Below are 13528 nucleotides of genomic sequence, written 5' to 3' on the forward strand. Positions count from 1 at the left end.
ATATCTTGGTTATTGTAAATAATGCTAAAATATAGGGGTGCAGATATCTTTTTGAACTAGTGTTTTCATTTTCTTTTTAAAAATGTTTTAATTTAAATTCAATTTGCCAACATATAACACCCAGTGCTCATCACATCACATGCCCTCCTTAATGCCCATCACCCACCTACCCCATCCCCCCACCCACCTCCCCTTCAACAACCCTCAGTTTGTTCCCAGAGTTAGGTTAAGTTAAGTAAGTTAAGTTCCTCATGGTTTGTCTTCCTAATTTTTCCCCACTCAGTTTCCCCTCCTTCCCCATGGTCCCTTTCACTATTTCTTGTATTCCACATATAAGTGAAACCATATGATCATTGTCTTTCTCTGACTGACTTATTTCACTCATCATAATACCCTCCAGTTCCATCCATGTCGATATAAAGGTATTCATCCTTTCTGATGGCTGAGTAATATTCCATTTTATATATATCTCACATCTTTATCCATTTATCTGTTGAAGGACATCTCAGTCCCTTTCTGCAGTTTGGTTACTATGGACATTGCTGTTATGAACATTGGGGCACAGGTGTCCCATCGTTTCACTACATCTGTATCTTTGAGATAAATACTCACTAGTGCAATTGCTGACTTGTAGGGTAGCTCTATTTTTAACTTCTTGAGGAACCTCCACACTTTTTCAGAGTGGGCTGCATCAGCTTGCATTCCCACCAACAGTATATGAGAGTTCTCATTTCTCCATATCCTTACCAACATTTGTTGTTTCCTATCTTGTTAATTTTAGCCATTCTAACTGGTATAAAGTGGTATCACATTGTAGTTTTGATTTGTATTTCCTTGCTTCTGAGAAATGTGGAGCATTTTGTCATGGCTATTTGTATGTTTTCTTTGATGAAAATGTCTGTTCATGTCTACTGCCCATTTTTTGATTGGATTGTTTTTTGGGTGTTGAGTTTGATAAGTTCTTTCTAGATCTTGGATACGGGACTTTTATCTGATATGTCATTTGCAAATATCCTGCCATTCTGTAGGTTGCCTTATAGTTTTGTTGACTGTTTCTTTTGCTGTGCAGAAGCTTTTTATCTTGATGAAGTCTCAATAGTTCATTTTTGCTTTTGTTTCCCTTGCCTTTAGAGACATGTCTTGCAAGAAGTTGCTATGGCCGAGGCCAAAAAAATTGCTGCCTGTGTTCTCCTCTAGGAGTTTGATGGATCTCTGTCTCACATTTAGATCTTTCATCCATTTTCAGTTTATCTTTGTGTATGGTGTAAGAGAATGGTCTAGTTTGGCTTCTGTGTGTGGCTGTACAATTTTCCCAACACCATTATTCAATAGACTTTTTTTTCCAATGGAAACTTCCAGTTTTTCCCTATTGAGAATGATATTCTCTGTGGGTTTTTCATAGATGGCTTTTATGATATTGAGATATGTTCCTTGTATCCCTACACTTTGAAGAATTTTGATCAAGAAAGGATGTTGTATTTTGTCAAATCTCTCGTCAGTTGGGAGGAACATATAGTTCTTGTCTTTTCATTTATTAATGTGATCACATTGATTGATTTACGAATGTTGAACCACCCTTGCATCACAGGAATAAATCCCATTTGGTCATGGTGAATAATCCTTTTAATGTACAGTTGGATCCTACTGGCTAATATCTTCACATCCATTTTCATCAGGGATATTGGTTTATAATTCTCCTTTTTGGTGGGGTCTTTGATTTTGGGATCAAAGTAATGTTGGCCTCATAGAATGAGTTTGGGAGTTTTCTTTCCATTTCTATATTTTGAAACAGCTTTGATAGAATAGGTATTAATTCTTCTTTAAATGTTTGGTAGAATTCCCCTGGGAAGCCATCTGGCCCGAGACTCTTGATTGTTGGGAGATTTCTGATTACTGTGTCAATTTCCTTGCTGGTTATGGGTTTGTGCAGGTTTTCTATTTCCCCTGTTTTAGTTTTGGTAATTTTTAAGTTTTTAAGAATGCATCCATTTCTTCTAGATTGCATAATTTGTGGGCATATAGTTGCTCATAATATGTTTTAAAAATTGTTTGTATTTCCTTGGTGTTAATTATGATCTCTCCTCTTTCATTCATGATTTTATTAATTTGAGTCTCTTTTCTTTTTCATAAGTCTAGTAGCTAGGGTCTTATCTATATTATTAATTCTTTCAGAAAACCAGTTGATCTATTGGTTGATCTGTTAGACCTCTCTATTTCATTGAGTTCTGATCTAATCTTTATTATTTCTCTTCTCCTGCTGGGTTTAAGCTTTATTTGCTGTTCTTTCTCCAGCTCCTTTAGGTGTAAGGGTAGCTTGTGTATTTGAGATTTTTCTAATTTTTTAAGAGAGGCTTGTATTGAAATGTACTTCCCTCAGGATCATCTTTGCTGCATCCCAATGGTTTTGGGTAGTTGTGCTTTCATTTTCATTAGTTCGCATGAATCTTTTTAAATTTCCTCTAGTTTCCTGGTTGATCCATTCAGTTTTTAGTAGGATGCTCTTTAACCTCTAAGTATTTGAGTTCCTTCCAAATTTCCTCTTATGATTGAGTTCTAGTTTCAAAGCATTGTGGTCTGAAATTATGCAGGGAATAATCCCAAACTTTTGGTGTCAGTTGAGACCTGATTTATGATCCAGTATATGGTCTATTCTGGAGAAAGTTCCATGTTCAGTTGAGAAGAATGTATATTATGTTGTATTAGGATGGAGTGTTCTGTATATATCTGTGAAGTCCATCTGTCCCAGTGTGTCATTCAGAGCCCTTGTTTCTTTTATTTTTTTAAAAAAATATTTTATTTATTCATGAGAGACACACAGAGAGAGGCAGAGACATTAGCAGAGGGAGAAGCAGGCTCCTTGCAGGGAGCTTGTTGTGGGACTAGAACCCTGCACCCAGGATCACACCCTGAGCCAAAGGCAGACACTCAACCACTGAGCCACCAGGCATCCTGAAAGCCCTTGATAGAAATTCTAATTGGAGCTATAGGGATAGTACCATTTGATCTTCTTCTTAGAAGATTTGTCCCTTGCTGAAAGTGGAATGTTGACGTTTCCTACTATTAGTGTATTATTATATATGTGTTTTTTTACTTAGGTTATTAATTGGTTGGTATAATTGGCTGCTCCCACATTAGGGACATACATATTAATAATTGTTGATATTCTTGTTGGATAGGCCCTGTAAGTATGATATAGTATCCCTATTCATCTCTTACTACAGTCTTTGGTTTAAAATCTAATTTATCTGATATGAGGATTGCTACCCCAGCTTTCTTTGGAGGTCCATATGCATGGTAAATAGTTCTCCACTCCCTCATTTTCAGTCTAAAGGTGTTTTTAGGTCTAAAATGAGTTTCTTGTAGACAGCATATGGATGGGTCTTGATTTTTAATCCTGTCTGATATCTTGTGTCTTTTGACTGGAGCATTTAGCCCATTCACATTCAGAATAACTACTGAAAGATATGAATTCAGTGCCATTGTATTACCTGTATATTTCCTTTTTCTGCAGATTGTCTCTGTTTATTTGGGCTCCATATTTGCTTACAGGATCCCCCCTTAATATTTCTTGCAGGGATGGCTTGGTGGTCACATATTCTTTTAGTTTCTGTCTATCCTGGGAGCTCTTTATCTCTCCTTCCATTCTGAAAGACAGCCTTGCTGGATAAAGTATTCTCGGCTGCAAATTTTTCTCATTTAGTACCTTGAATGTACCATGCCAGCCCTTTCTGGCCTGCCTGGTCTATGTGGATAGGTCTGCTGTTAATTAATATTTCTCCCACTATATGTTTGGAATCTCTTGTCTTGAGCTGCTTTCAGGATTTTCTCTTTATCTGTAAAATTTGCAAGCTTCATTATTATATGTCAGTGTGTTGATCTGCTTTTGTTGATTTTGGGAAGGATCCTCTCTATCTTTTGGATATGAATGCCTTCCCCAGATTAGGAAAGTTCTCAGCTATTATTTGCTCAAATATACTTTGTGGACTTCTCTCTCCATGCCCTCAAGAATTCCAATAATATGGATGTTATTTTTTCCCCCCAAACTATCACTTATTTCTCAGAAACTCTCCTCATTGGCTCTTAGTTGTTTTTCTATTTTCCTTAGCTTCCTTCCTTTCTATCAACTTGTCTTCTATGTCATTTATTCACTTTTCTGCCTAATTTACCCTAGCTATTAGAGCATCTAGGTTAGACTGCATCTCAAAGGATTTTTAATTTTGCCCTGATTAGATCTCATTTCTGCACTAAGAGATTCTCTAGAATCTTTTATGCTTTTTTCAAGCCCAACTAGTAACTTTATAATTGTAATCCTAAACTCCAACATTTTGCTTAAATTCATATCCATTAGATCTGTGGCGGAGAGTGTTATACCTCTGGCTCTTTTTTTTTTTTTTTTTTTTTTTGGTGATTTCTTCTTCTTTTTTTTTTCTTTGTATAACCACACTCAACTGGCTTGTTTTATTGGAGAAGGGCATGTGGAGTTAACAATGTGAGGAGGACAGTTGGGACCTGAGGTTGGGAAGAACAGCCCCCGCCTCCTCATACATGCCCCCTGCCCCAAATAAAAAATAACCAACTATAGGAGAGCAGCTGAGACAGTGACTGAGGTTGGGGAAGGGAACAGGGAACCCCAGGGGCAGAAGAGACCATGCGTGTGCTGGGAGGGCCCAGAGGCAGCGGCGGTGGGAGTGACATGAGTAGGAGTCTCTGTGTCTTCCACATAGTCTATATAAATATGTAGAGAGAAGCTGTTCACTTTCCCTTGCTCTCCCCTCTGCTCTGCGCTGCTTGCCACAGCCCCAGCTCCTCTTTCCACATGAGGGTGAAGGGAAGGGGACGATGAGCAAGTCATCACCAAATTGCAATCAGACCCACATCCATCAGCTTCTGGATCTTCTGTGTTATTACAGGATTCTTTTAGTGCTCGCCGAGCACCTGAGAGTCCTTCTGCATCTGCTCCAATATGAGCTGCATGGCTGGGTCACTTCATTATCTGCTGCACCTCAGGGTCAGCCATGGCCTGTCACTTCACATCGTCGGGGCTATTGTGGAGGTTGTACTGGACCATCATACAGCACTGGTAACCGTCTGCCACCTCCTTACAGTTGGAGTCCAGATCTAATGCCTTCTGGTAGACATCCCTGGCTTTCATGTAGTCCTTCATCACCTCCAGGGCAGCTGCTTTCCAGTGTACCCCTTGATGAAGGCTGGCTCTAGCTGGATACATTCCTCAACAGTCCTTGAGCGCCAGCTGAAACTCCAGGAGTTTGGTGTAGCAGGCAGCTTGTTTCCTGTACAATTTGGCATCTTTTGGATTCTATTTGATGGCTTCTGTATAATGCTTCATGGCCTGGGGATAGTCCCCTTTCTGAAAACATCCATTGCCTTTGTTCTCCCCCTCCAAAGGCAGATCCAGGTTTATGTAAGCCAGCTGCTCTTGCTCCCTCAGAATTTTATCCGCCTGTTGGCATTTCTTGAGCACATCAGGGTCCGGTGCTCTGCCAAAGACTTGTTATAGAAATGGATGGAATTCTTGTACTTTTCTTCCTTGAAGTAAGAGTTGCCAATTCGAGCATAAGCTTTGGCAATCTGTCGATAGTCTTCTCGGTTTTCCCGACCCACTTCAATGGACTTCTCACAAAGCTCCCGGCATTTACTGTAGTCACCCTTCTCGAAGTACACGGCTACTTGATTGGTCATGTAAGTCATGTTGGTGGGGTCCAGGTCCTTGGCTCTGCCATAGTGCTTCAAGGCTGTGTCAAAATCTTTCTTCTTGTAGGCTTCGTTCCCCAGCTCTTTCTCTTTCAGAGCCTGCTTCTTATTCTCTGGAAGATCTTCCTTTGGGTCTGGCTTGGTGTCCTTCTTGGGAGGTGGAGGCGGGGGAGGTGTTGCAACTTCCTTCTCCCACCCCAGTAAGATGCTGAGAGTAGTCATGATCTGGGGATCTAGCAGTTTCATGCCCAAGTCAGATGGCTTGTTTCCTAGTTGCTCTATCAGCTCCCGGTAGGTAGGATCAGTGAGCAGCATCCTTGTCCAGGGATCACTCTCCAATTTCTGGTACAGATTGGGCATGTTGAAAGGGTTCATGAATTTCTGTTCTGCCAACCTGACCTCCATATTCTGTAAGCCCTCTTTGAGCTGAGGATTATTTGCTTCATGTTTTAAACCCTCTTCGTAGGTTCGCTTGGCTTCTTCAAATCGGTTTAAGAACTCAAGGGCCACAGCCTTCCGCGAATAGCCCTTGCCCCAGCCGGGCTTTAAGTCCACAGTTTAGCAGCCATCCTCCTAAGCCTTCTGGTAGTCCCCTTTCTTGGTTAGGCTATGGAGTGATTGCTGTAGAGCATGTGGTTCTGGGGATCTAATGGCCTCAGAGTAGCACTGCAGCACGTCATCGCTGTTGCCCACATTCAGGGTGGCCTTTTAGCCCTTCTCTTTCAGCTCATTTACCTGCTCCATAGCCTGGCCCAGAACCCCGTTGAATCGACTCCCTTCGCTCCATGCTTCCAACCCTGAATTCTTCTTTCTAATCATTTTGTCTAATGCAGAATGGCTGTACCAGTGAGCAGAGTCAAAAAAATCAACCATGATCCAAGCAAAATACATGCTAGACAATTCTGAAGAGGCCAGGAATCAGAAAAATAAAAGAAAAAATACAAAGACAAACAAATATAAAAAGAGAAATGTAAAAAGAGGGGAAAAGAAAGGGTAAGTGAGAAGATAATCTCAAAGAGTGGACAAAATAGGGTGATCCACTTGGTACTGAGTGTATTTTGGTTGGTTTGTTAGAAGATACTGGATTCCAAAATTATTTAAAAAAGCATTATATATATGTATATATATGTATATATGTATATAAAATTGAATACAGAGAAAGGAAGCCAAAAATGAATATCTCTATAACTGTAAAATATGAAAGTTAAAAAAGATTTAAAAATGAGGAATTGGTAAAATAAGAAACTAGTTGAGAAAGGGAAAGAAGATAAAAATATTGGACAATTTTAACCTGAAAGATAAATGAATAAGAGAAAAACTTGATATCTAGATACTCTTTTCCACCAGTTTTGGAGTTTTCCAGTGCTGTTTGGTCAGTAAACTTACTGTTCACCTGTTCTTCCAGCTGGTCTTCTGGCCGGGGGTGGAGGTAGGGGGTTTGGGGGTAGGGGTGGGGCGGTGGGTGTGTTCTGTGCTGATTCTCAGATGTCTGTGCCGGTGGAGTTGCTTTGCCCCTTGCCAGGAAGCCGGATTCAGTGTAAACTCTTTGCTGTTTGAGGTTTTTGTTCCATGAAGGCTTTCTGTGCCTCTTGAAAAAAGCAGTCAGTTTTCTATTTGTAGAATGGTAGAGTTCCAACCATTCTTTCTTTATATCTCAGGTTGAATTCATATGTGTTCAGGATGGTTTGATAGTTATCTAGCTAAATTCAGGGGACCGTATGAAACAACGACCCCCCCCCCACTCTTCCGTCTTTTTGCCTGTCTCCCATGTTTTCATTTTCTTTAGGTAAATATCCAGCAGTGGAATTATTAGATATGTGATTCCTATTTTTAATTTTTGAAGAATTTCTGTACTGTTTTGTATAGTAGATGGACAAATTTACATTCTCACCAAAGGTACATGAAGGTTCTTTTTTCTCCACATCCTTGTCAACACTTATTTCTTATCTTTTTGATACTAAGCATTCTGATGGGTGTGAGATAGTATCTCATTGTGTTTTTGATTTGTATTTCCCTGATAATTAGTGAGATTGAGCATCTTTTCATGTCTGTTGGCCATCTGTATGTCTTTGGAAAAGCTCTCTCTCTCTCTCTCTCTCTGTCCATTGTGCTCAGAAAAGATATTTGACATCACTTGAGTCTTCTTAAATTTATTGAGGTTTGTTTGTGGCCCATGTGATGTATCCTGGAGAATGCTTCATGTGTACTTGAAAAGAATGTGTATTCTGCTGTTTCTGAATGAAATGTTTTATGTGTGTATATTTGTTAAGTTTATCTGGTCTAATGTGTTGTTCAAAGCTAGTGTTTTCTTAATAGTTTTCTATGTGGATAATCTATTCATTGATGTCAGGTGGGTGTTAAAGTTTCCTACTATTATTGTATAAATGTCAATTTCTCTCTTTATGTCGGTTAATATTTTATTTATGTGTTTAGGTGCTCCTGTGTTGAGTGCATAGGCATTTACAATTGTTAAACACCCTTGTTAGATTGATCCCTTTTTATCATTATGCAATGTCCTTTTTCTTGCTATAGTCTTTCTTTTAAAGGCTATATAGTCTATTATAAGTATTACTACCCTAGACTTTTTAAAATTTTGTTTCCGTTTGCATGAAATATCTTTTTCCCATGCCTTCATTTTTGGTCCATGTATTCTTTAAGTCTGAAGTGAGTCTCTTGTAGACAGTGTATAAATGAATCTTTTTTTATTTTTCTCTTTTATCCATTTGGCCACCCTATCCCTTTTGATTGGAACATTCAGACCATTTAAAGTCATTATTCATAGGTATGTACAAACCAGATTTGGTTTGTGGTTACCATGAGGCTTATATATAATATTTTTCATATATACCATTCTATATTAAGTTTATGGTCACTTAAATTTGAACACATAGTAAAAGAACTACATTTTTACTTCCCTTCCATGTTTTATGTATATTTTGTAATATTTATATTTTTATTTTGAGTACACTAATTTTTAGATATAATTAATTTTACTTTTGTCTCTTAACCTTCATACTAACTTTACAAGTGATTGATCTCTACCTTTTCTGTATGTTTGCTTTTACTCATGAAAATTTTTTTTAAAGATTTTATTTATTTATTCATGAGAGACACAGAGAAAGAGAGAGAGGCAGAGACACAGGCAGAAGGAGAAGCAGGCTCCATGCAGGGAGCCTGATGTGGGACTTGATCCCGGGTCTCCAGGATCAGGCCCTGAACTGAAGGTAGGCACTAAACCACTGAGCCACCCAGGCTGCCCTACTCATGAAATTTTTAAAATTAATTTTCTCACTTCTAATTATGCCATTTTCCCCTTTGAAAAACCCCCTTAACATTTCTTTTAAATTTGGTTTAGTAGTGATGAATTTCTCTTTTACTTGTCTAAGAAACTCTCTCTCCTTCAATTTTATATGATAATCTTATTGGGCAGAAGATTCTTTATTATGGGTTTTTCTCTTCAGCACTTTGCTATATCATGCCATTGTCTTCTGGCCTGCACAGTTTCTTCTGAAAAATCTGCTGACAGTCTTATGGGATTTTTTTTTTTAAACCATGTCCATTTTTTCTTTTGTCATTAAAGATAATTATTGTTTTACTCTGATACTTTTCAAGGAGATTCATGGAAAGGACACTAACAAGTACAGAGCTTTGATAACTTTCCAATCATACCATTGAACTGAGTAAGAATTTACAGAACTCTAATTGTGAAACTGATGGCTTTACACAACTGCTAACAAAAGGTCAAGATCATCATGAATTAATTATGTGGAACTGAATATATTCATGAAGATAATTGTAGTTTTGTATTACTTTTTCTTTCAAACATTTGCTGGTTTGAAAATAAAATAATTTATTTTAAAATAAATAACGTCTTATTTTTCCAGATTTAAAGATGCCTTTTCATCTTTTCTCTTAAGCTATCTATGATTTACAGTAATTTGGGAAATTATACCTTTGTGAACAAAATGAAACAATTATTTTTCTCTTGCTACCTATCTCCTCCAGAATTCAAAAACTCTTAAAGAGTAGTCTTATTTTCATGGTGATATAGTTATTTGCATAAGTTCAATGAAAATATGTTCTTTCTATAGCAGGGCACACCTGGAAACATTGGTTATATTACCAAGACTTTTATTGGACTGTTCTCTTTGAGAACAATGTGCATAGAATAGTATATGACCAGACAGTTTAAGGAACTAAGGTTGACTTTATGGAGCCAATAAATCCCCTTTGGAAAATTGGCCTGTATCCTTGCTCACTTGGTTCCTTAAATCCTTATCAGGTGAGTAAGGAAGGTCACTTCCTGGTAGGATCAGGCACCTCAGGATATTTTGGGGACCTTGAGAAGAGAAGAATCATCCCAAATCTATAGGTATTTAGCAAAGTCTAATGGCAAGTCCTTAACTTGGATTTCTAACCTCAAGAGGCTTTTAAGTCTAACTTGACATTCCTTATCAAAGCAAACTTTAAAAGAGCTTATATGATTAATCACTATTTTTGCTGCAGTTACCTAAATAATCAGGCCAAGTATAAGGAGAGTAGACTGATTTTGCAAATAATTTGGTTTCAGATTATCTGTGATAGAGTTGACTATAGAAAGGAAAAAAAAATGTTTCAATGGGCAACTATATTGCACATGTGTGGCTATTAGATTCTAGACCTATTTATTGTTTTTAACATTTTGTTATTTACCCATAAACTGGACTGGAGACTAAATTCTTTTAGCTTCCTCATATATCTGGCTACATTTTTTCAAACTAACATTTTCAATTTTTTTCCCTACCCTTCTGATTTGAAGTCCCTAGAAACAGAGGTTGCTTTTTCCCCCTGCCAACTAAAGCTGGACAACTTTATATAAACTTGAGGGAAATCACCACAACAGCTCATGAATGGATAACTTTTGTGCCTTTTGCTATGTGAGTCACTCAGAAAGATCAACGAGACATTCATACTGCAAACCAGGAAAATGTATCCAATTGCCATTGCCTGTTCTTACTCCCATCTGATGTTGCTTCCAGTCTAACATCTAGAAATCATACCAATTGGCTTCCCTCAGGACTAAGGAAGATTTATAGTCTGCTCCAATAAATAAGCATTGTTTTTCTTTTGTTTTCATAGGAATGCCTCTTTTGAAATACTAATTGCTGGCACCATATAGGTCTAACTTTGGGAGCCCACTTGCATCACTACATCTTGATGAGACAAAACCCCTTAACTGAACTGACCTATTCTCAGGACTAACAGACTAGTTTAGTGAAACATGGAGCATCCTGGAAATTCATCTTTTGAACTGTGAATCTCACTTTTGCAAAAGCCTTAGGGTAAAGCAGTAACTCCTTGTAAATGACAAGGCTTTAAAATGTCTATGGTGAAAGACCTGGTAAGAGTTCATTGTAATGGAATTAACAAGGACATTTGGTTATTTCTGTGACATACAGCATTTTAAGATAATAACTAGAATTATGACTGATAACATTATGCCAGGACATATCAGATTTTTAGGAATTTCATACAGTTTTTAGAACTATTATATTAATTAATAACATACATCCATAAAAATATAATCTAAAGGGTTTATCACCACTTGTTTGACAATGCATCCATGTAACTTCACATACCAAATAAACCTAATTAATTTAATATCTCTCTTTTAGAGGGTGAGGTACAAGTCCTTTGAGACTTTCCAGGGACCCTGTGGGAAATCTCAAAGTTACTGTAAGGCAGAAAAAAAAAAAAAAACAACTGCATTTAGAATTTAATTTTGGGAGGCTGCCAAAATGTCAAAAGGTTTGAACATCTGACTAATAGGATCACAGACCAATATAAAATAATACTTAATTATCTATTTAATTCAAGTGACAAAGATTTTAAAGGCAGTTACAGAAGGTTACCTAGTTGTGAACAAAACTTAGCTCTTTTAATATTGTAAGGACTGGGTTTCCACAAAATCATATCTAGAGTAAGCCAACAATCCAAGAAAACTCTGCACTATTAACAGAGAATAAAACAAATTCTAATTATGCTGTGTAGTTTTGATATTAAAACTCATTAAAGGGGCACCTGGGTGACTCATTCAGTTGGTTAAGTGTCCAATTCTTGATTTCAACCCAGGTCACGATCTCAGGGTTGTGGCCTCAAGCCCTGTGTTGGGCTCTGTGCTCAGTAGGGAGTCTGTTTGAGACTCTCTCCCTTTCCCTCTCCTACTGCTCACACACATGCTCTCTCTCTCTCTCTCTAAAATAAATGTTAAAAAAAAACTAATAAAGAAACCTTTCAGTCCATTCTAATCTTAGCCAACTTTACCACACATAACACTCCTTTTGCAAAATTATTTTTCCACAACACTCATACAATTTTTTTAGATCTGTTTGTTTTTTTTTCTTATTTTGTTTCCTTTTTCTAATTCTGGAAAAATCAATAATTTTACTTGCCTTACCTGTTTTTCATGAGCAGTTGCTTCCTTTCACCCTTATTATTTCTAAGTAGTTTTAGTTACATATATTGGTTAGCATTCTTAACCCTTAGAATTCTTAATTTCTAGTGAAAACTAAGAAATAAGCAATTGTGGACTATTACACTAGCATTCAATGGACTGGCAAATTTATGCATTTTATAATTTCTAGAAATATATTCTTCCTTATAGTAATTTAACATGTTTGTTAACAGACCCAAATATCTTTAGTTCTTCTGTAGAAGGAAGTCAAAGTGGATAAATCTATGTTCTGTGATGTTTCAATATTTTATTATATTTGGAAATAATCTAGATATTTAATGAATATCTGTCATTTAACTTATCTCTGTATAACTTTAAGGCTTCGAATTACTAAAAAGATTTGGAAACTATTTTTAAGTAGACATACTATAAAACAATTATTGTTGAAAAGTTCACTTATAAACTTTATTTTACTTGCATCTATTTACTTGTTCTTAGCAATTATGTTTACATTACTAAGTTTCATGAGACATTAAACAGCTAATCATCATGTTAAGTTATTTTTCCTGCTGATATATTCTATAACAGAGATAACATGAGTTAATTTAAGTTTTAGTAAACCTAGATAGAATTTGTATGTCTGCATTGTATTTAATGCTAATAATGCTAAAGACATGACTGTTTTAAATAAACTGACAAACTAGCCTTTATTTATTGAAGATTATCCTAGATCACATGAACTTGAAAAACATTTGGGTAGTTTCTATATTCTTGAGAGTATATCTAAGCCAATCAAATAGAGTGCTTCACAAAGAATTTTGCAATATTATCCAGAGGTTACAAAAGTCACATCCATATAACATAAATAACAACCTATGTGATACCTATGTGTATGTAGCAGACATACAAATGTACAGAAAGATACAAACATAAATCATAGCTTATGTTTTAAAGTTTTAGCCATGAGACAGGTGTGATAATGTAAAACTCACTAGTTTATTAAAAAAAAGTTGGATCCAAATTACGGTTCTGGCAGATGGAATAAGTTCAGGTTAATTGCCCAGATGGCTTAAACTTTTCACTATATGTGTTGAAGATCTTTAAGATTTTTATTTGCTTAGTTTCCAAATAGCTTTTCCTTTCCTTTTCTTTTTTCCTTCTGATAAAAATTACTTCTCTGAAGTCTTCATTTCAAAGAGTTGGCCCTTATTTCTGAGAGAAAACAGGGTAGAATATTTATAACTCAAAGGCACATAAAAAAGAATATAAGCTCCTCCAAGAAGGATTTTTGTTTCCTAAGCCCAGAATTTTTACAATATCTACAAGCCTTTTGAGATAAATGGGGGAGATTTGCAGACTGGTAAAAAGGATAGGTAGGCATTT

At 36.7% G+C, this 13528-nt stretch overlaps 1 pseudogene; it reads right to left on the reverse strand.

Annotated features, from left to right (window-relative positions):
* Positions 1-4851: 4851 nt before the first annotated feature.
* Positions 4852-6456, reverse strand: LOC129496927 (stress-induced-phosphoprotein 1-like; annotated as a pseudogene).
* Between the last annotated feature and the right edge of the window lie 7072 nt (positions 6457-13528).

The sequence above is a fragment of the Nyctereutes procyonoides genome, unplaced genomic scaffold (genome assembly GCF_905146905.1).
Source record: "Nyctereutes procyonoides isolate TBG_1078 unplaced genomic scaffold, NYPRO_anot_genome, whole genome shotgun sequence".
NCBI classification, from domain to species: Eukaryota; Metazoa; Chordata; class Mammalia; order Carnivora; family Canidae; genus Nyctereutes; species Nyctereutes procyonoides.